The sequence below is a fragment of the Coregonus clupeaformis genome, unplaced genomic scaffold (assembly GCF_020615455.1).
Source record: "Coregonus clupeaformis isolate EN_2021a unplaced genomic scaffold, ASM2061545v1 scaf0304, whole genome shotgun sequence".
Lineage (NCBI taxonomy): Eukaryota > Metazoa > Chordata > Actinopteri > Salmoniformes > Salmonidae > Coregonus > Coregonus clupeaformis.
In genome coordinates, this window is record NW_025533759.1 from 1 (window position 1) to 23,347 (window position 23,347).

Consider the following 23,347-nt stretch of genomic DNA (forward strand, 5'->3'; position numbering starts at 1 on the left):
TTTGAGAGTAGGTGAACGGATGATCTCCAGACGTGGGTGGTTCCCACTGTGAAACATGGAGGAGGAGGATGGGGGGGTTTGCTGACACTGTCTGTGATTTATTTAGAACAAGGCACACTTAACCAGCATGCCTACCACAGCATTCTGCAGCCATACGCCATCCCATCTGGTTTGCGCAGGGATATAATTTGTTTTCAACAGAAATGACCCAACACACTCCAGGCTGTGTAAAGTGGCTATTTGACCAAGAAGGAGAGTGATGGAGGTTGATAGATGACTCGGCCTCCATAATCACCCAACCTTCAACCCAATTGCAATGGTTTAGATGAGTTGGACAGCAGAGTGAAGGAAAAGCAGCCAACAAGTGCTCAGCATATGTAGAAACTCCTCCAAGACTGTTGGAAAAGCATTCCAGGTGAAGCTGGCTGAGAGAATGCCAAGAGTGTAAAGCTGTCATCAAGGCAAAGGGTGGCTACTTTGGAAGAATCTCAAATATAAAATATAGTTTGATTTGTTTAACACGATTTTGGTTATAATGATTAGGTATTTCATAGTTTTGATGTTTCTATATTATTCTACAAATGTAGAAAAAGAAGGTAAAAAATTAAGAAAAACCTTGAATGAGTAGGTGTGTCCAAACATCATGACTTGGTAACAGAAGCTTAACAGAATATGCTGATCAAAGTAGTCAGCATAAGAAATTGTTATAATTTCTAGACTCATTGTAAAATTGAAATGTTTTTTTTTAATTTCCTTCTGGTAGGTACAATAAGACCTGAAAAGTATGACAAGAAGACAAATTGAGACATTTGAATTCATTTCCTCAAGTCTTCGGCGCATTCATATCTGAGGCATTTTATTTATTCAAGAACTATTCCTCGAAAAGAGAGCGCATGTACTTTCTCTGTGTGTGTCTCTGTGTGAAAGATAGAGAGAGTGCTGCAATTTACATCACGCTTCAAGGACCAATCATTATGTATGGACATCTGAGTGATTCTGATTTGCTACATCAACTACTACCTGCTTATGGCCTGTGATTAGAGGGCCTATCTGCCTCTTGGCTTTGCTAACTTAAGTGGTTAATATGACAGCACGCTCACACAGAAGGGCTTTGTAAAGATAAGATGGAGCGCCATGCCTTCCCAGCGCCACGCTCCGTGTGAAGGACACAACTGCTGCATTCATCACCCAGCCAACATTATTGCACAATGAAGAGCTAGCGGGCCAATGGGACAAATTGATTTGATGTGAATTAGGTGGACGGGCATGGCGGCAGCGACGGTGAGAGCCTGGGATGGGATGTCACATGGACAGTCCTCACTCTGCCGGGAGGGCCTGGGAGGACTTGCATTCTGGGGGAACTGTGGCAACAATTAGATATCTACCCCCCCACTGGCCCCTGCTGATCAATCAAGGCCGTTTATAAACTTCATGATCATTAAGCATCATGTTGGGCTGAGGAGATGGGGAACAGGGAGCCATTCATCAAAGACTTTCATTAACAACTAGCTCAGCGCTAAACTTCTCCTTTTTCCACTCACAAAAGTCGGTGATCACACAGAGAGAGAACATCAGCTAGCGCACCAGTCAGCTGGGACCAGTGTTGAATGAAGCCGGATTGAATACTATTACCTTCCACATCATTCAATATACTATAACTTTGTACAGGTGATAATACATGAATCAATCATTGTTATACTGGGCCTATAACAGGTTGATTTAGGATGTGTGTTATAGGAGGTAGTGTTTTGTGCAGCATGTATTCTTATGTACTTATGTAATTCACTGTAGCAGGACAGTACTGTATGTCAACCACAAGGTTAGAAGTCACTGTGCAATTATGACTTTCTCTTTCTGTGTTGGCAATGCTAATGAACATTAGACTAAATCTGTGAATATACATAATTCTATTGCATTTTATATAGTAGGTTTTATATACTATTGGTTATAACCTTTATCATTTATATCCGGCATTAGAATTACAGTTAAAATTATGGAGATAAATGATATAGCACTAAAATCAGCCTTTTCAAGTTTGAAAATATCAGTGAACTAATGCTACTTTTATATACATGCAAGATAAATTAATGGTATTTTTATTATTTTATGGTGTAGAACTGATCACTTGGTACAGAAGAGTAGTAAAGGAATAGGGGTATAGGGAGATGGCCCTCTCGTCCGGCCAGAGAGGTAGATGCTACAGATGCTACCACCGCCGTCTGCTGCATGCCACTAGAAGTGGAGGATGGAAGAGTAATTCCTTCAGCAAATGGAGAAAAAAAGAGGGACAACTGGGGGAAAGGAAGTAGAGAGAGAGAGAGAGAGAGAGAGAGAGAGAGAGAAAGAGAGAGAGAGGGAGAGAGAGAGAGAGAGAGAGAGAGAGAGAGAGAGAGAGAGAGAGAGAGAGAGAGAGAGAGAGAGAGAGAGAGAGAAGCAGGGGGTGAAAGGGGGGAAATGACAAGGAAGGAGGTAGGAATGGGAAGAAGAGAGAACATGAGAGAGGGGTAGAGAGAGAGAGAGAGAATACAAAATATATAATGGTACAAGTTGTTTTCTGAATTAGGCTCTGGCAAGGAGGGTCAAATGAGAGTTAGCATGCAGATTAATTCAAAATTATAGTGACGCGCATCAAGCAGGGAAAAAACCACCCATTAATAATCTCTGCCCCGTGCCTTTTGTTCAAATTTGGTTACAAACACATTTTTGTTGAGTAGGCAAATGGCTGCCCGGGTGAAGTATGCCATAGCCATAGAGAAATAGAGCAGAGTGAGTGGTAGAGTAGTGGAACTCTTCGCTTAGCATTGGAGAAGTGTGGAACTTGAGAAGGCCCATGTAGATCAGGAAGAGGGCTTTAATCTGCCTGGCCACAGAACATGTGTGGAGGCCGCTCTTTGCTCACAGCCACAGGGCGTATTGGGCCTGGGGCAGCCCTGGCAGAAGGCAGCTAGAGGCAGTGGTAAATGAAGAGAGGAAGAGGCAGAGAGAGGCAGGAGGCCCTGTGCATTGTGCCTGTGTCTACTTCTGTATTTAGGCATCACACTGCCGTCAGAATATAAATAGTGGCACAGCAATGGCCTGGATTGTCATGCTATAAACTGTAAGATAATAAGGATTGTTAGAGCAAGTGGTATTAAGGACAGCTGAAAACATTGACTGGATTTAAGAAATGTAGAGAAGTTCCTCACTATTGTTTTGGTAGAAGGGACTGATTAGTGAAGATAATGGAAAGCTACTTGAGTCGAAGCAGACGATAATCGAGCAGGACAGGTGCGGAACTGGATTGAATAATTTTCCTGCAGGTGCACAGGTAATACTCTTGATGGAAAAAGACAACTGAAAAGGCATAAGAATAACTGTTATTGTTATATAAGGGCCTCGGGCAGTACAAAGAAAATACATACACTTGGTCTATGGGGAGGTGAAGCACGCAGCTCGTGATCTGACCACAATAGCAGGCTTTGTGTATCAGCTGTACTCATCACAAGCAGCTGGGTCACATATGTGGCCCAGAGTGGAGAACTTGAGGGCCTAAACCTAAAACCTCTGCAATCTGCGCCCTGCTCCTGACTAAGATGGAGACAAAGTACCCTTTAAATAGAACTGGGATTACATCCCTTCTCTCCCCCTAATCGTTTTGTATTTGAAGCAGTTGTAAATGAAGAAATTATAATGTTGCAGCTTCCTCCAGTAGTTGGTAGTTTTGAACATTAGTAAGAATCAGTGCAGGGTGGAAGCGAGTTTTTTATGCAGTCGCTCCCCGTTGGGCTAGCCCTAGAACAGGCCTATCCCCCAGGCAGGCACAGGATCACTCTAGCTCAGATGGGCCACTGCCCCCAGACATCCAGTCCCTCTGAGTCCTCCAGCCTCTACTGACACCTTTCACCAGGCTACACCATGGCTAAGAGAGAGGAGCAGCACAGAGTAGCATCTAGTTAACTATGGAGCTGAATTGCTAATAAGTCTAGCCCGAGTAGGTGTTTTTAATGAAGAATATGATCATACACCATTTGGAGATGTTATTCTTTTATGGAGAGGAGAAGAATGTAGCTACAAAACCTGGACTTTTAACTTCATTTGCAAATGGTGCATTTTATGCATTGCTGTCTCTGTTGGGCTGTAAAGGCCTTTCTGTCAGAGCTCGCAGTGGTTTTTTATTCCACACTGTGGTTGAGATCATTTGTTGGTGTATTTTTAGTTCAGCTCCTCAATGACCCTGAACTGTTGACCGGGTCCTCCAGGGACTGTTAAATTGGGCTCACATCTCTGCCTTTGTCAAACCCTGTGCTTACAATAACACAACACCACCATAATCACAACAATATGGAGAGGAACTGAGGACCTGGCGGACACAGGAACCTCTTTATGTGCCCACTGTAACAATGCTGTACAGTAGCATAACAGGCCCATTGAGGCGTGTTTCTCTCCCCTCAGTCTTTGTTGTACAGAGGCCCGGCTGCAGGGAGCGCGGCCTCTGCAGGTTAGAGCTTGCTAAACAGTAAGATTTTTGAGCGGCAGCAGCATGCAATTACTCATTTTACACCGCAATGACGGAAAAAAAGAGTATCAGCCAACAGCCCAACCAGGATGCGGCTTGATATTTTTTTGGGGAGAGGCGAGACAGAGAGACAGAGAGGGGGGTATGTTTAGTCTGGCCGGGATTGGACGACACACACACTCACCCACAACCTCATTCAGAGTCATAGACTATTTTTATTTTTGACAGATGTGAACAATTGGACAAAGTATTAATGTAAGTAATACTCTAATAATGGCACTTGGTTGGCTATGGCCAGTGTCTGGGAGCAGAACATAATCAATTGGATAGTCAAACCCATGTAGCATTTTTAATTGCAGCCAAAGCCGGTTGGCAATTTCCAAGACAGCAGCTGAAAAGCAGCAGAAAATGCTTCCAGGGTGAAAGACAAGATTATATTCAAAGTCTTTGTGAGGGCTTTGCCTGAATAGACCCAGCACACAACTATAACACACACACACACACACTAACGAACACACAAGACACACACAGATTAGATAAAGAGATTTTATATTAAAATTGTTAGGAGTAGGATTTGTGGAACACCAGCAATATTTGAATATGTTAGGTTTCGAGTTGTAGGACATGGGAAAGAGGAATATTATATAATAAAAGTAGGGAGGAGGGGGTGTGAAAGGATAGGGGAGTTAATAGGTTAATTCACTGGGCCTTTCACCTGATTATAGTTTGGGGAGATGTAGCAGAGGAATATATTGTATTTAAGCACACAGCCTCCAGTTAAATGGGAAATACAAGACCAAGACAAGAGTAAGGGAATATAAATCAAGACAAGAGCATGGGAATATTAATCAAGACAAGAGCTAAAGGAATATGACCAATCTGGTGACACCTGAATCAGTGACTCTGTAGCCAGTTTTCTTCGATCTCAGTTATATAGGGACAAGCCATGAAATCTTCAACTGCAGATGAATACACCTAATCGTAACAGTTTTAATTTTAATTTAGTATTTAGCAGACGCTTATCTGAGAGCTGACTTACAGTTAGTGAATACATATTTTTTTATATGGCCCCCGTGGGAATCGAACTCCACAACCCTAGCGTTGCAAACGCTATGCGCCCCCACCCGCATTCCCTACCCTGGACGACACTGGGCCAATTGAGGAGCCATGAGTCTCCCGTCGGCAGGCTGCGACAGAGCCTGGATTGGACCAGGATTCCTAGTGGCACAGTTAGCACTGCGATGCAGTGCCTTAGACCACTGCGCCACTCAGGAGTACCAGAGTTTTTACAGTTTAGCTACATAATAGCAGGAGACAATCCAGGAGTAAAATGGATCTGTTGTATTTGACTGTAGCATTGTTAGATAAAAGCATCACTAAGCAAATAAATAATGGAACAAAGTAATTGCTCTCTACAGACAATAATACCTTTTAGATAAATATTTCAAAAATAAATTGTGAGAGGGGAAAAGTATTGTATGATGGGATATAGTAAAAAAGGACAAATAGAAAACAGTAAAGCATGAATATTAATGTCAACAAGAAGTAGAGGACTAGTGTACTGTAGAATAAAAGGACACCTCAAAGGGCAGTAGTAGGGGAGAGAAAGAGGAGGGAGGAACGAGAGAGAGAGAGAGAGAGAGAGAGAGAGAGAGAGAGAGAGAGAGAGATGAGAGAGATGAGAGAAGATGAGAGAGAGAGAGAGAGAGGGGGAGGGCAGAAGAAAGAGCGAGAGAGAGAGAAAGAGAAAGATGAGAGAGAGGGAGAAGAGAGAGAGAAGAGAAGAGAGAAGTAAAAGCATATGGAGGGATCTGTAATAGGGGTGAGAGAGGAGGAAGGGATGGCATGTGCTCATGGACACACTTGTATTAAAAGATGAATTGATCATCCGTAAGGAGCACTTAGCCCCACTCTCCGGAATGGGCGTACACTGGGATAAATCAATATTTAATATCCCCTCCCAAAGCCACACTAGATGATTTTAACAATCCCATTTATGTTATTTTCAGAATCTTCATGTAAGCTTTCACTGTGATAAACTTCCAAACAGGCCGACGGGAACAGCAAAAACAATAGAGGTGGGAAAAATATTTGGAAGAAAAGTGAAAGTGGATTGGCTGTGCAGGGGGCTGGTTGATTCAGGGAAGGGAAGGCCACGGGAGGGCCAGGCAGGCAGGCGCCCCCCCCCCCCCCCCCCTCCCTCCCTCCAGCGAATTACAGCTCTGTGTATCATGTGATGATCACTCTTCTGGCTCACTTGCTAGAGTGGTGTCCCTGAGCTTAGCAGAACACACACCACCCCTTATAGGGAAGTGTAGTGGAACGGTTTTATCTGCCTTTTGGTTAGGATGGAGCGAGCATGGATACAGAAGACTGATCAGTAGTCACTACTAAGACCCAGAGAAAACAGAAGAGAGAAGATGAAGAGGTATAAGTACCCCAAGACTGTAGCACTCAGCACTATACTTCAGTATTCACCCACACTTAGAAAAAGGGGTTCCAAAAGGGTCTTCGGCTTTCCCCATAGGATAACCTTTTTTCTCCAAGAACTATTTGGGTCCCATGTAGAACCAGAAGGGTTAATGGAACCCAAAAGGTTTATGGAACAAAAAAGGTTTTCAAAAATAATTTTGTTTATTTTTAGTAGACTACATTAGTGAGTGCATAATTATTTGTATAGGCCCCGGGGAATGAACCCACAACCCTGGAAGAAAATGTACAATGAGCTAGATCCCAGCCGGCCATTCCCTCCCTACCCTGGGACGAGCTGGGCCAAATGTGCGCCGATGGTTCGTAAACAGAGGGAAAAGACAAGAATGACACGGAGTAAAGAGCAAAGGGAAAACTGAAGAACCTTATTGGTTCTAGATAGCACCTTTTTTTCTAAGAGTGAGGGAGAGGAGTGCAAGGGTTCAGTGCTAACTCATTAGAGATGCAGCTACTTCCTAAAATAGTGCATGTAATTTCCTCTGATAGACCAGGGAGGATGGAGAGAGAGGCCAGGCACACAAAGGTTTGGGTGTGTACCCTAAGGGCAAGCGATAACCCCAAAATACCAGTCATATTTTCAACTGATAGCCCACCTAATTATAATTTGTTGTTCTTGGCCGTGTATGTAATGCTGTGATCTTGAACCGCAAGTCCCAGTCTTAGCCTCGCTGTTACATTGACTTACAGCACTGACTCCATGCACACACAATGGGCCCTAACACACCACACAATTCAATGACATTTTTTTTTTTAACAGCATTGTTGGAAAAGGACCGTATCACTGTAGTTAACTTGTTGTATGAGGTATGTGAAAATAACTTTATTTGATAGAATAAAGTTCGCCGCATTTACCACCATCTTTAATATCTTACTTTCGCTCTCTCGCCCCCTCGTCTCGCCCCCCTGTGCCTCTCTGGTCTCTCTCTCGTCTCTCTCTGTCTCTGTTCTGTGTCTCTCTCTGTCTCTGTCTCTCTCTCTGTCTCTCTCTGTCTCTGCTCTCTCCCCCTGTCTCTCTTTCCTCAGACAGTACACAGGACTGAAAAGGGTAGAGCAGGAGGTGAGGAGTGATTGAAGTGTCAGCCCCTGTTATAAATACACACACTCACCTGAGAGGATTGTTTAAACACAGGCTGACTAGACAGGCCCACAATGCAGTCGAAACTAAAAACTAAAGCCAACAAAAGAGAAAAAGCGTAAAGGTAGGAGTTTGCTGCCTGTTGAAAACAGTTCTTTCAGGGCATTGTTAGGACGCTGCATTCATATCATGTAGGAGCAGATTCTGGAGCTTGGCTCACCTTAGAGTCAGGGGAGGTGAGAGAACTCACTAAGGCATCCCGCAGACACACAGAAGACAGACAGTGACTGAGTGGAAACGGGAATGGGAGAGTTAACATTACTCAGGCCTCAGACTCACCCACCACTGTCCACTTAGTGGATAATAAAAAGACAGAGAAAGGAGGAAGCAAGGAATTAGAGAAGACAAGGGTGGGGGTGTTAGTGTTAAGGTAAACAGAAGAAAAATGGTAGTGTGTTTTTCCTTTTTTAATGATGAACGGAGATGGGATGAACTTTCAATACAAAAACATACAAAAGGATGTTGGTGCATGGCAAGACAATTTTATCCCACTGAGTTCTTTAACTATAGGCCATGTCCCTTGACTTGACACACTTCAGCCCCGAGTCACTGATTGACACCTGTGTAGACACAGATTTACCCCCAATATTAAATTAAAGAAGAAATCAAAAGAGATATTCATTGACTTTTTTACATAAGATAGTGGAATGTGTGGTTCAAAGTGTCAGGTGTTGAAATATAATGAAGCTTATTTGGCTCCTCACAGCCAACTGGCAATATGGCACCAATCAGAGGGAGGAGGATGTTTTTTTCTCCTTGATTGACATCGCGTGAAGATATTTTAAAAGGGAGACTAGGAGGGAGTGTGTTCCTGGTAAAAGCACGTCCACGGTGTCGAGGGAGAGAGGGCCGATGTTGCTTAATTGGGAGAGAGATCAGAGTGTTAACCGCACCGGGAGACCATGGTCCCTCTACCACCAACAGCACACACACACACGCAAAAATAAGAAGCACACACACACAGGCACGCACACACACACACACACACACAGACACACACACACACAGAATGAATAAAAAACAGATAGGATTAAAGACAAACATTGGGCTGAAGAACTATATAAAAAGAAAATAGCGGAAATCACTTTATAGTTTGGTTTTGGGCTATCACAATGTACTCAGTGAACCAGCTCTGTTGGAGAGGACAAAAGAGGGAGGGAGGGGGAGAAAAGAGACAGAAAGAGAAGAGTGATATAAACAGAAAAGCAACATACAGGAAGATATAATGGAAGAGAGGAGAGAAAGGAATGAGAGAGAATGAGAGCAGAGAGTGGATGGACAGACAGACAGAGGACGGAGGGGAAGGCATTCTGACCTTGTCAGCCTCGGCTGCAGTGAGGCCCAGCCTGTGAGGGCAGAGAGCTTTGGCCTCCATGCCCCGCTGGAGGAAAAGCTGCAGCTGCCTCTCGGATCGTTCTCTCATCTTCCTGGCCTCCCTGGATGGCTTATACCGCATCCCCGAACAGCGCTGAGGAGTTAGGCTGGACAGGATGTTGGGGGAGGGAGGGAACGACCAGTTAAAAAAACAACATAAACATAGATAACATAACACATATTGATTAAGTGAATGAGCCCACTGAAGGGTTATATCCTATGTGGAGAATCAACTTGTAGGAGGTCCCCCCCTTTTTCCAGTGAGTGTGTATGTGTGTGGGGTGTGTATGTGTGTGTGTGTGCCTGCATCTGTGTAGGTGGGGCTGTTTAAATAAGGAGAGGAGAGACCGAGTTGCTCGCCCTTTGTGTAATTAACATCTCAAAGTTAGGTGAGGAGGGATGAAAGTAAAAACACAGAAAAGAAGAAAACAAACATAGAGGGTTCAAAGCAGTAAACAGCGGAAATAAGCACTTAATGAAAGATGCATTTAAAACATTAGCAAAGGAAGAAAGTTAACATGAGAGGGATGGTGAAAGAGACCCTTAAAAACAAATAATGTTTAAACATCAGGTATATTGCATGGTTTTTTAATACAAGGTTCTACGAGAATAGGAGAAAAAATGTATAGATAAAATTCACTTAATCAGATAAAAAAAATTGACAACATCCTGGTGGTCACATTGTCTCAAAGCCATTTGTACACCTTTGACAGTGTGAAAATGTATGTTAACCCCCATTATCTAAACACAGAAAATAAAACCAACAAAATATAGTTGGATCCTATATCAATGTTACGGAATTATATGATTTTTATGTGATCTAGGGGGTGGGCAGGTAAAACAGATCTGTGGGTGCTCCGGTGGTATTAATCAGTATGTATTAAATAGATGGAGCTGGAGGTGAGATGCAGGAGTGTGGCCAGTTCTTACCAGAGAAGACCCACGGCCCATGCCTCCCGAGGGGACTGGGGATGCGCCTTGGACAGGCCGTTGGGGCGTGGTCTTGCTGCCCGTGGAACAGGCTGTGTGTGGGGGAAGTGGGGGACTTGACTGGCTCAGGCCGCCGGGGCCGGGCAGACAGGTTGAGAGGCTGGCGTTCTCCTCCTTGTGGAGATGGGGGTAAGGGCAAAGGAGTGGGAGAGAGCGAGAGCAGAAAGGAGGAGAAACAACAGAAAGAGGGGGAGAGAGAGAGAGAGGGAGAGAAAGGAGAGAGAGGAGATATGGAATAAGAAATTGAGATGTGTGGGCTCGAGGACAACACTCTGCTCTGACTAATTATAGTGCTCCTATCTGACCGTCACTGCCCCCCCCTCCCCCCTCCCCCCCCTATCCGCTCTGCTACCCCCCCCCTTCCTCCCCTCCCCTCCCCCATTCATCTGCGGGCACCGCGCCATCATGGCCGGGCTCACAGTTAAGCCGAGCGCCTTTGTTCACAATAATTAAATCAGATTTTTGCGTATTATCGTCTCCCCTGGTCTAAGAATGAATAATAACCAATTACAGAGATGCATGGGGATGATTAAAGATGGTTGTAAGTAATAGTAATAAAATTGAATAATAGTTTTATCTTTCATTTAGATACGGTGTTAATTTTGATGTAATATGCATCGAATGTGTAATAAATGTATAATGGTTAAATGATTAGGAAGTGGGTGAGTAATGTGAGATGTAGGTCACAGAAGGAGCATGTCTGTGGGTGGTGGTGCAGCACAGAGCAGCAGTAAGTTGTGATGGTGATGGGATGGGTGTCAGAGTGAGATTTGGAGAGGATAACTGCTACCTGACTGGATGGGTATGTAGGTATTACACACGCACCAATGGAGGAAAGTATGGGTGGGTCAAGGATAGCTCTACTGCCTTATATCTTCTAGAGAAGTCTAACAAAAGATGCTGTTGTTAACAGTCTTTTTAAAGCCCAAGTGTTTGTCAAAAATGGAAACACAGATGCTCAACTGTTATTAATGAGACAAAACAGTTTGTATAATGAAGCCAAAAGTGACAAACAAAACTAACAGCAATCTAATTCTAACTAAGGATGAATACAGATGGGGTTTGGGACATATGTACTTACATTAGTGTTTTAGTGAAGTACAACCAGTGTTTAGAAGTAAAACATAGAAAATTCAGAACGTCAACCAATGTCAAAATTTGAGTGAAAAGGAGGATCTGTACAGTGCTCTATCTAACAAACAGCCTAATGACATAGATCCTAGTAAAGTGAAGTGTTGAGGAGACAGCTGAAGCAGGCCCATGGATGAGCTTCAGGAGGTGTGTGCTGGGGAGTTGTGGGGGAGGCAGTGTTTTTCAGATTGCATGCTGAAGAGAATAACAGAGAGAGAGATGCACTACATAATAATGATAAGTCCTTACATGTGATATTAAGCAAATTCCAAATGGAGGATGTTATGATTTTGGCCTCTAATGGTGAGAGGATGATGTATCTACCCTATGCTCATACAGAGGTCTAGGTCATGCATAGCAGAACTGCTTTCCGGTTATTTACAAGACAATAAGAACCACAATTCCTCCTTTCCCTTCACTTTTTAAATGCATTAACATACGAGTGATTTCTCTCGTTCTAATGGTTTTGTTCCATCCCAGTGGATGTGATAATAAAAAAAGGTTTGCTGTTGTGATCTGAAACCATGTGTTCCACAAATTCTCTCACTTAGAGCGCAAAAGAACAGTCACAGAGTGGTGAGAGAGAGCGGGCTTTTAAAACAGATTGATGGGGATGCAGTATTAGATAGAACACAGAACAGCAGCACCACTACCACTGTACCACTCATTTACTGAGCAGGAGGAGACTGAGGACAAAAGGGTGGGTGGGTGGGTTAAGTGATGGGTGAGGGTAGGCAGGGCTACCTTGACTGGAGTGGAGGGGCATTGGGCAGTGGGGGGGTGGGGCTGTGTGAGGGATGAGAGGCGGGGGCCTACCTGATGAGGATAGGGCTGGAGGATCCTTGTCGTTCAGCCGGAGGGGGAGATGGGTGCTGTTGTGGGAGGTGGGGAGGGTATGTCGAGGAGAGACAGTGGAAGGGGGAAGAGGAGGAGAGGGAGGAAAAGAAGTAAATCAAAGCCAGACACCATTAAAGCTTTTTTTTTTTCCTCTCTCTCCCTCTCTCCCCGTATTTCGCCTCCCCCCCTCTCTCTCTCCCCCCCCCTCTCTCACACGCTTCCTCTCCATGCCTGGCAGAGAACCTCCATCAAAGGTCTTTACTGTATACTCAAAGCTTGAATCCAGGGAGAGACAGCAGCCTTTTTTAAAACCACACAGCCATGCCATTCAGCACAATTGGGTTTCCGCTCATCACAGAGAGAGGAGTTTTCAGACAACGTGAGAGAGACTGTTCTGATTTCCCTCCACCCCCCACTGTGGAAGGAGCTGAGTAGAGAGGTTTTGTTGGAGTTTTGGCCTGTAATAGGACCCTATAACACAGCCACCTGAGCTGGCCCTATAGGCATCCCACACTAGAAAACCAAACCAATCATACAGAATAATTAAACAAATTATTAAGGCCCCATCCCGCCTGCTGCACAAAGACATGATGTCATCATGCTTGTTTTCTTGGCGTATAAATCAGTAACTTTACTAACCAGTGGGGACTTACCACTCAGACGTGTGGTTTTGATGACTGGCTAGTGTCAATGACAATCACTTTTCACACAGCAAAGGGATTGAACTCTGTATAATATTCTATATGTCTACTGCTGTCCTGATTATCTGGCAGGCGCTCAGTGGATAGGTTATTAGATAGATGTTTTTGAAAACAATAAAAGAGACAACACAAGAAAAGGGTTGGTAAAAAATCCCACAACACAATAAACGTCATCATTTAAATAAACTTTAGATATAAGGAAGGCAGATTGTTATCATTGATGAAAACTGGAGGCTTTAGTGATGTTGGTTAAAACTTGGAGGCAATGAACATGTGAACATAATTAATGGTATCTAACATTCAAATACAAATCTGAGTTTCCACTCTTTTCCAGTAGTTTGAACAATATAAATAGATTGTTTTATGATAGGACTAGAGTTTATTAGTGGGCCCTAAGACACCATGTTGACAGCACTATGTCTGCCCCAGGCTATTATTGATTGGCCACCAGGTAAGTGGTTAAATTGGCTTTTGTCCTGCTGTAAGTGGCAGGAGGTGTAAATAGGACTGCTGTCAGAGTGAGGGCTAGGTAGAGTAAGACGTAAATCCTACAGCTCAGACCAAAGATACCACCTCATAACTCTCTGACAAGCCTCTGGCTAGAGTAGAAGTGTTTATGAATAGATGGTGAAGAGAATTTACTTCGTTATGACAATCAGCATGCCTTTCTTCGTGCAGGGCCCCATAGAGACTCCATTTGTGGGGAGGGGCACCCGGGGACTGTGATGCCCCACCCGTAGTGCAGACGAAGACTAAAGCCAAACAAAGAATTTGTGTACTGCTAATATCAGATATAAACATGATTTGTACCAAATTATCGCCGCCACATAACAGACACAAAAGGACTCTCTGGGGACCGAGGAATAACAGATGGGAGCGGAAATGACGACTGATTATGTTTCACAATGAATAGCACTGCCCGCCACCTCACACACAAACAGCCTTTTGTCTTCTAGGGGACAATGAAAGTGGATCACAACTCTACCCCCCCACCTCACTAATACAACTTGAGTTAGTTTGAGCATTTTGGGTTAGGGTGAATAGGTTTGTGAAGTAGATTGTGGAGGTGAATGGTCGGCGAGCTGCCTGATATGCGAGGCACACGGACTCAGTCTGGTAGGAGAGAGGGAAGCAGTGACAGATGTTTGAGACAGAGCTGTAGATGGGAAAGGACCCGAGTGGGAAGAACTATTGTTCCGGGAAAATAGCATAATTTTTGTTCAAATTAGAGGCAGTCAGCTGGCTTTTGCGGAGATAAGAATGGGGGTGAGGAGCTGGAGTCAAACAGCAGATCCAGGAGGTAAGAAACAAAAAACAATCAGGAGAGCAGAAGAATGAGGAGGGAGGTGTGACACAAAACAGCCACCGCGAACAATCATGCACCGCTCAAGGACAGAGAGGAGGTAGGGGTGGAGGGTGCCAGCGTTTCAGTGTGTTTCAGCCCGAGCTGTGGAAGAATGTATGTGTTAACTAGCTGGGTATAGGTGAAACAGAGGGGGGTGAGTTGAGGGAGGGAGAGGGAGGGAGAGGGAGAGAGAACACTGGAGACTGAAACACCGTTTGTCAGGAACATGTTCAGTCCCTAACTGAAGGACACTCTGCCTGCCGGCCTGCTGTCTGACAGAGGTTCGGGAGCCCAACACTTACTCCCCTCCCCGCACCCCCCACATTGCAGGCTGCACACCAGAAGGTGCTTGCGAAAAAGAGGGGGGGCTGGGACTGGGGCAGGGGGGACGGGACGGGGAGGGGCTGGGAGGGACTGGGAGGGGGGAGGAAGAGCGGTTGGTGCCCCAGGTCACAACGCAGCATGCAGCAGTGAGTCTGAGTGCTGGTTTCTGTCATAGTAGAGAAGGGGTTCACCCTGCACATTGCCACAAAAAGAAACTATTCTCAAGCACTAAAACACTTGACTTACTGTCTACAATAAAATGGAAACAGCTATTAGGGTAAATATGCAAATGTTTGGGTGAGGGAGTGTACGTGAGAGAGAGAGAGAGAGAGAGAGAGAGAGAGAGAGAGAGAGAGAGAGAGAGAGAGAGAGAGAGAGGAGAGGAGAGAGAGAGAGAGAGAGAGACAGACGGAGGACAAATAGAGAAGAAAAGAGAGAGAAAATGGGGGTGAATAATGACTACTTTTAACAAAAAGATAAATGTAATGTTATGATTTCTGCTAAATAAACTGGGGGGTAAAGTTCTGTTTTGATGTTGAATATGCTCCCTCAGCTCACCCCCTCCCCATGTTTGGGAGGAACAGGCAGGCACAGAGGTTGCTGGGTCCGGATGATGATTTTGGAGAACACAGAAACATGAACTAAGACTGAACAAAGCCTCTGGTTGACTCCTAAAGATACTTCCTCAAAGAAAATATAAAACACACACACACAAACACACACACCCTTCCTGCGACCCCGTCCTCCCTCCTACCTCTCCCCCCTCCCCCCCCCCCCCCCCCGACCTCCCAGAAGAGCAGGAAAAAGAGCATGTTAAACTGAGGAGGCCCACAATAGGGTAGCTTAGTAATAAAAACAAGCCCGGAGAGAGGTTAAACGAGGAGGCCACTTTCTTGAATTATATGAGATTACACACTCGACTGATGATGTTGGACATTAGACATGTCAACATGTCAGCAAAGACCAAAAATAGATATAGAAGGGATATATATATAAAAGGAAAGATAATTAAATTTATGTTTAAGGAAAACTCATTATTTTGATTTGGATAAAAATATTCGGAAACAAAAATAATTATTGTAGCCAAAATTAATTAGATGTGTAGGTTTAGGTATGTTAAGTTTCCACACTTTTTAATTTGAAAGAAAGAAATGCAACTAGAGAGCAGCATTGATAACAGGCAGAGTAGGTTGTAAGTTGCCTCTGCCATTTGTGTACTTGGGGCAGAGGGAGGGTGAGGGGGATGTGGAGGGGCGGTGGGGGCAACAGGGAGGGAAATCAAAATGGAATTTGTTTGTCTAAAGAGGAGGGAGGAGGGCCAAAGCTCAGTGAGCAGATGCTGTAAAATAAGTGGAGATTGGACAGTCCTGCTCCCAGCCCCTATGGTGAATTACACACTTCCAACAACGAGGCCTCAGATTCAACTCCACATGAGCAACAGACACACTACAAATACTGAAAGATGAGAAAGCTATACTTAAATCACGCGCATTGTGAGTGTGGATGTGTATTGTTGTCTTTGAGGCACGTTGCTCTCCTCTCCCTCTCTCTCTCCTCTCTGAGTCACCTCTGCCCTGCCTCTGCTGAGCAGTGGGGTGGACATGAGGGATTAATCACTCTCGGTGCATCTGCCGTTTAAAAGGAGGAGGAGCCCCGCTTGCCACAAGGCTTGTACAGGCTATTGCCAGGCGACCAGGCAGGCTGACCCAGGCGCGAGGCCGAGATGTCAGATGGAGCGGAGGCAGGCGTCTGGTGCACTGTGATGTTTTCCAGTATGCCCAACATCGTATCTGCTGGCACCCAACCGCCCCCCGCTCCACCCCTCCCCCCCTCTCCCTTCCAGCCTGCCCCGCCTCAGCCCTCTCTCAGCCACACACACACAAATGCACAAATCAACAACAAATATTTGGATAACTATCTAGGCCTAACACCGTGTGTGTTTCCAGGCCCAAAGCTCAGTAGCCACTCAGTCAGGACCCTGAACCAGCCCTCACATTCAGCGCCCTCATTAATACATATTGTCATCGTATCTGTCCCCTCTGTTCACAAAAGTTATCAGCTGCTCACCTAGACTCATCCCATTAGCCTCCCTCAAACACAGAAAGCTGCACTGGGGGTTACCTCTCAAAGACAACTCCTCTCTTCCCTCTCCTCACAAACAGAGAACCAGCGCGCCCCCCCCCCCCCCCCCTGCTCCTCTCTCTCTCTTTCTCTCCTCCTCTCTCTCTCTCTCTCCCCGGGCGTCTCGGTTGTGTCTTTAAACTCAAACGAAAGTGCTTCACTTGTTGTTGGTGATGGCAGAGGCCAGTCTCCCACACACATCCAGAGTACAGAGATTGGCCTCAAAAAAATACAGTTCCTGCCCCCCCTCTCGGGGGAGCGGGATCCGTAGTCCTCCCTGTACTGAGCCTCAGCCACTGAGTGCCCCTTACACATCCCTCGCTGCTCAGATCTGGTCCGGTTGTATTGTTAGACGGGGGCTGCTTTTATGTGTTTATGACAGCAAGGTGCAGAGCAGGTTTAGCATGGGCTGAGTGATGCCATTTCCACTGTGATGGGATGGTAATTGCAGTGAAAAGTCACCACTCAGAATTTAACATCCAATTTTTTACAGCTGAAGGATGTGGAGGTCCTGTGCAATTTGAGGAAGAAAAGGAGTAAGAGTGCACACAGAAAGAGGAAAAAAAATAAAAGAAAGAAAGAAAGAGGGAAATACAAAGTAGGAGATGGAGGAGAAAGCAGGGAGATATAGATGAGAGGAAAGTGATAGAGGAGACTGAGGGGCAGAGAGGAGATAGACTAAAAAGGAGATTTGACTGATTGAAAGCAGAGGGTCCTATTTGCTGCCTCTCTCTGATCCTCTATAGAGGGGACAGAGATGTTCCGCTTCATCCAATGATGCTTTCACAAAACTGCTAAAGAAAGTGGTAATGATAAAAACTTGTTAAAGTTTCCGTATACTGAAAAGAGAAACAATATATAGGCCCACATCAGCTTTAAGGAAATTGTTTTTACAGGGCAAGTTATGGGAGAGGGGATAGTGTACAAACAACAAATAAGTGAACTCAAATAGAAAATTATTTTGTGAAATTTAAGGAAATCTCCTCTGTTTGTCCGCTCAATTGAATATAGTGGGTGGCGGGGCTCATCGGGGGTACAATCTGAGCACAACCGGGAGGAGAATAGGAGGAAGTAGGATGGAGATTTTGTCTGAGCTCATCCCAGGCCTGAGTGGAAATGAAGAGGGGACGGGTCGGAGGGATAGTTTACACGCCTTTCTCTCCTGTGACTCGCAGAAGGGCAATCTGTCAGGGGAAGCATTGAGGAAATTGCCCTGTGTACTGAAAATGCTGGGGATACCTCTCCCTGCCAGCCACCATGGCCACGCCAGATCCACCCTGATATTGACAAGCAAATTAGAATCTCCAACACTCAAACGCACCGACCAAGATTAATTTAATCATAGCCCTAAACTTTGTTTTTTATGCGGAGAGGAGGGAGAGAGAGGGGGAGTTAACAGTATGTTGGACAGTGAGAGACGTGAGAGGGTGCGCGTGGACAAATAAGATGACAGAGTAGACCGAGATGGTTAGACAAGGATTGGGGGAATAATCAATAAGACACTTTAAGGTTATATATTTCACAATCTAAACGAGAAATTGGTGAAAATATATTGCAGGCTGCTGACAGTGAGATATATTTTAATAGAGAGGATGCTGAGCAATGCCACGCAGGGGGAGGGTCCAGCCCAGGAAGTGAAGGGGTTGCAGGTGAAGGGTTGGGGGTGGTGAGTTAGTGCTTCCTGTTGGTGATGGTGAAAACCAAAGATGATATATGATTACACCAGAACACACACATCGTTGGCTGATCCTCCACAGGATTCCAGCAATTAGCAGCAGAGATATGAGAGCTTTGTTAAAAGATTAGCATGTAGAATAAGAGCCTAAAGAATAGGAGAGACATCAGAAATATAATGAAAGAATAAAAAACTGGGACAGAGAAAGCTCAATGTATAGATTTATATTTGGGTGAGTAGTAACTAAGAAATCAACATAAAATAGACGTTATAGGTAAAAGTGGGAAAAAGGAAATTCCTACGTGATGACTTTAAAATAATCCAATCAGTTTTCCACGCTAATGTAAACGTCATCATTGCCCAGTGGGAACCAACATCATAATGTAATGCTTCCTGTACTTAGTTGCACCGGACAAATAGTGTCCTCTGATGACAAGGAGCACAGTGTAAGCGAGAGAGCATGACCACTTACGCAGTGCTGTACTTAACTGCCGGACAAAGTGTCTCCCATATCCTCTCACACAAAGAACACTCTTTACTTATTTTTTTTGTTGAAAAAAGAACAATTGTTGCGTCCTGATTGTGACTTGTGTGACACAGAGGTTTTCTTGCGCTCCCTCTGTTTCACTGGTAGACTTGAGGGAGATGGGGATGGGAGCTAACACATTATCACTATGAGGGGAAAGAACTTAATAATCACTTGATCTGCCATATTTGTAATATCCGCTCCCAGTGTTGGAGAAGAAGGATAGGAGTCACATGGTTAGCTTGTTGATCCCAGCACTAAAGAAAAGGGATGTTTGACTTGCTTGCTGTTTAAGGGAGACTTATAGGGTAAATAGCAGCCGGCAGCCGAAATATACGACAGGCGAAGACTTCAATTAATAGGAATGCACCTCTTTTTGTTTACTGTGTTTAAAGGTAGCTAAGTATGGTTTGGAGGCTTGTTTTCGCCATTCCAGGGTTAAATACGTTATCAGAATTAATGACTAAAGCCCCCCCCTCACCCCCTCAAATATATGACTAGCCATTGACTAGAACAGCATTATAAATAGACACTCAGTAGACTAGACTGTGCTTTCTCAAGCTTCTCTATGATAAAAACAGAGAGTAAAAACACAACACGCAAGAAAAAAAGAACAGACATCCCGACCTTCCACGTCCCAAATGTTTATGGGTGCATGGGTCACTGCGTGATAAAGCAGGGGCTTCAGTCAACGCAAGTATTGTAGAACTTGCCAAGGCTCATTAATGCTGAGAGCGGACAAGCCTGAAGGACAAATTGTGTTCATGTATCAGCGGAGAAGAAAAAGGTTACAAGACACTTTCCTCAGCCCCCCCTCCTCCACCCTCTACCTGGTTTTGTGTAGCTTCATCCTGGCTATCAGAGAGCTTAATGTCTAATTGCTATCAACAGCTTATCACTGGTGTTGACAAAACAACAAGCGGGCACAAAAGCAGGCGCTGAGAGTTTTTTTTCCTTCTTTGTTCAAAGCAGAACATTAAACTAATATTGCACTGATGATCCTTATTCAAGTAGTCAGAGAGCCTTAAATATTTATGATAACACAGTTTAAAAAGATATTAATTCATACTTCACAGAACTGCAAAGGGCGCTTTGATAATTTTAGCAAGCAAAGTAATAGATTAGTGAAATGTAAGAGTCGGCTCCTATAGCGATTCTGTGTATTGGATGTAAATAGAACTCAGAGAAAGTAACCTGGGGAATAAATTGTAATTGGATAGAAAGAGTATGCTGGGCCTGGAGAGAAGAGGAGCTGGATGGTAATAGTGATGATAATTATAAGGTAATGATATGAAGATGGAACCCAGATGAAATATCTTTATTAAACAGTATAGTGGGGTAGCCCTGACCCAGTTAGTCAACAGAGGTGAACGCTCCTGGAAGGGACTGCAGGGCTTTGAGTCTATCCCAGCATTCTCTCAGGAACCCCGCCCTCTTTGCGCCCCCTCCCCCCCCCTTCGCCCGCTCTCTCTTGTCCTCCTCTGTCTCTCTGTCCTCTCCTCTCGCTCATCATCCTGTTCTCTCTCTTCCCGCCTCTCTCCCCCCCCCTCTCCCTCTCTCTCTGCCCCTCTCTCCCCCCCTCGTCTCCTCCCCCCATCCCCCTCTATCCTGTTCTGCTTCCCCCCCCCCCCCCCCCCCCCCCCCTCTCGTCCCCCCCTCTCCCCCTCTTGCTCTCTCTCTGTCCCGATTACATTTAGACTGCACGCCCTCTGTCTGTGCAACAACACACACTATTTAGGTACACACACACACACACACACACACACACACACACACACACACACACACACACACACACACACACACACACACACACACACACACACAAGTGAACCTAAAACAGTGTAAACAGGAACAGAAATACAGTAAACAGTCTCTGTCTGATAGATTCTACAGGAGTGATTAAGGTAACTGGAGTGATTTATTCCTCTAATAACATTATATAATCCGCCTCTGGTGGAGCATGGGGTAAATCCTATAAAACAGGGTAAACGCATGTGTAAGGTGATAGGGGAGTAGGGCTCCAGGATTATTTAGTGGGAGTTCATTATTAGCATACAGCTGCTTAGGCGGTTGCCCTGGGCTGGGAGAGATCAGAGCACAACGAAGCTGGAGGGGGAGTCTGAGCTAGCGTGCATGTGGATGGAATGAACTGCACCGGTAGTTATCACCTGTCGGGAGGGAGAGAACAATGTGACAGGTTGAGACAACGCGCTAAGGGAGCCGGGGAGGGAGGCATGTGCAACAAGACTGGGCCCCCCCCCCCCCCCCCCGGGCCTCGGCTCCCGGCCCAAACATTGCATAACAAAAGGCTAGGGGCCGACTGGAGAAGGATTACTCAGGAACGCATCCTCCACCACACACATCCCCCCTCACTCCCACCCCGCTCTCCTCTCCATCTCCACGCTGGAAACCAACAGGCACTATGAAAGGTGTGGAAATATCTGTGTGATTAGAAGTGAAGAGGAAGGGAGGTTCTTCAGGCATTTGTAGACATGCCTGCTATTGTTTCACACAACATTGTTTGTTTGGCTAGTGAGAGTCTTGGCAGGAAAGAAGGAACAGTGCTTTAAGAAACTGTTAGAACAAGTGTACTGTTACAATAACACGGTTAACAAATAACATTTTTATCTTGCTATCACATCAATCTAACCAGTATGAATTACCCTTTTTATATAATTTGTATTTTATTGCTTTACAGTGCCTTGGCTAGCTGTCAGTGAGTTTGAAGGACAGTCTATATGATTGATGTTGTGGGAGTGTTGAGTGTAACTCAGTACCAGAAGCCTTTACACTCAGCCCAGTGTGTTCAGACAGACAGACCAACCCCCGGTGAGACGGGCCAGGCCAGTACTGTAGCCTACTAGGGGGTTGACTGAAGCATGTACTGAGGGTAAATTGGCCCTAGTTCAGACCCCACTTCTACCTGTCACTTCATTGGTGCCATTAAGCCACAGGCATGACGGTGAATGTATATACCTTCTGTTTTGCGGAAGACACATTTCAGTTGAAAGCATTCAGTTGTACAACTGACTAGGGAGCCCCTTTCCTTTCAATTTCCTTTTACTTCCCTTCACCCTCACTTTGCAGTCTTGTACAGCACAGCACATTGTGATACAGCCAGGAAATTCCATCCCCATTTAAGGCAGGGGCAAATAAAATCACGCCAGTGAAGTGATTTCAAATTGTCTCGTAGAAAGGGTGCGGTGTGGGTCGTTACAACCCCCATGGGCTTTTTTCTCTCAATGCACCTCTCCTGCATGAGTATATACTGCAAACAGATGGAGTGGGGGAGTTATGCGTGACTTCGAGGGGGGGGCTCAATGACAAGTCAGTGAAACCAGGGAGGTCAGCTGCCAAGTGAGGACACCACCGGCACTGTACTGGGGGGTCTGGAGGGGGTTCGGGGGTCTAGGGTCCAGGGTTGTATAAAGACTCCAGTAGACTGGGCGTGCTGCCAGCCTGGTGTCAGTAATGAAAGAGAATCAGGGTTTCAAGGGTGCTGCTGTCCTGAGGACGGCTGATCCCATGACTGATCCCATGGTCAGGCCTGGGTGACTGGATCACTAGGAGGCCCAACAGTGGGGAGGCCAGATGACGCCATGGCCGTGTCAGAGCTGGGTACATAACTCTGGCATATGGAGAAGGCACGCTATGGATAGGGTGTTTGTTGTCACTCTTTTGAACTGCTGAGGGGATGAGATGGATGGATTCCTTCATCATGACAAGTCGGCTGCCGTAGCCCTGATGCAGCACAGTGATCACTGTGATCAAAACAGGATCTCTCATCCATCCACAGTGAACCAAACTCAAGGGTGATTTCTGTCCTGTCAGAGCTTACATACAGAGGGTCCTCCGTAGGAATCAACCAGTAATTTACCTCTGATATGGTCGGTACTACCAACGAGACCAGTATCAAAGACATTCCCTGTCCAACAAGACAGATGGGGCCAACGAGCCTAGAGAAAGCGAAAGCAGAGACAGACAGGAGCTGCTGAATAATGTTTGAAGGTCTCTGTAGGTGATAGTAATGGTGGAGAGAGAGGTTCAACTCATCCTGCATTCCTTTCTCAGCCAGGTATCATGCTGCAAAATGGGCCAAATTAAGTGGAGTTGTGTGGGACTGAACGGCATCGGGCCCTGACCCTCTTTATCGGTGAGCACCCTCATCTAGTGCAGGGATTTCCAGCTGCCTGGAGCCTG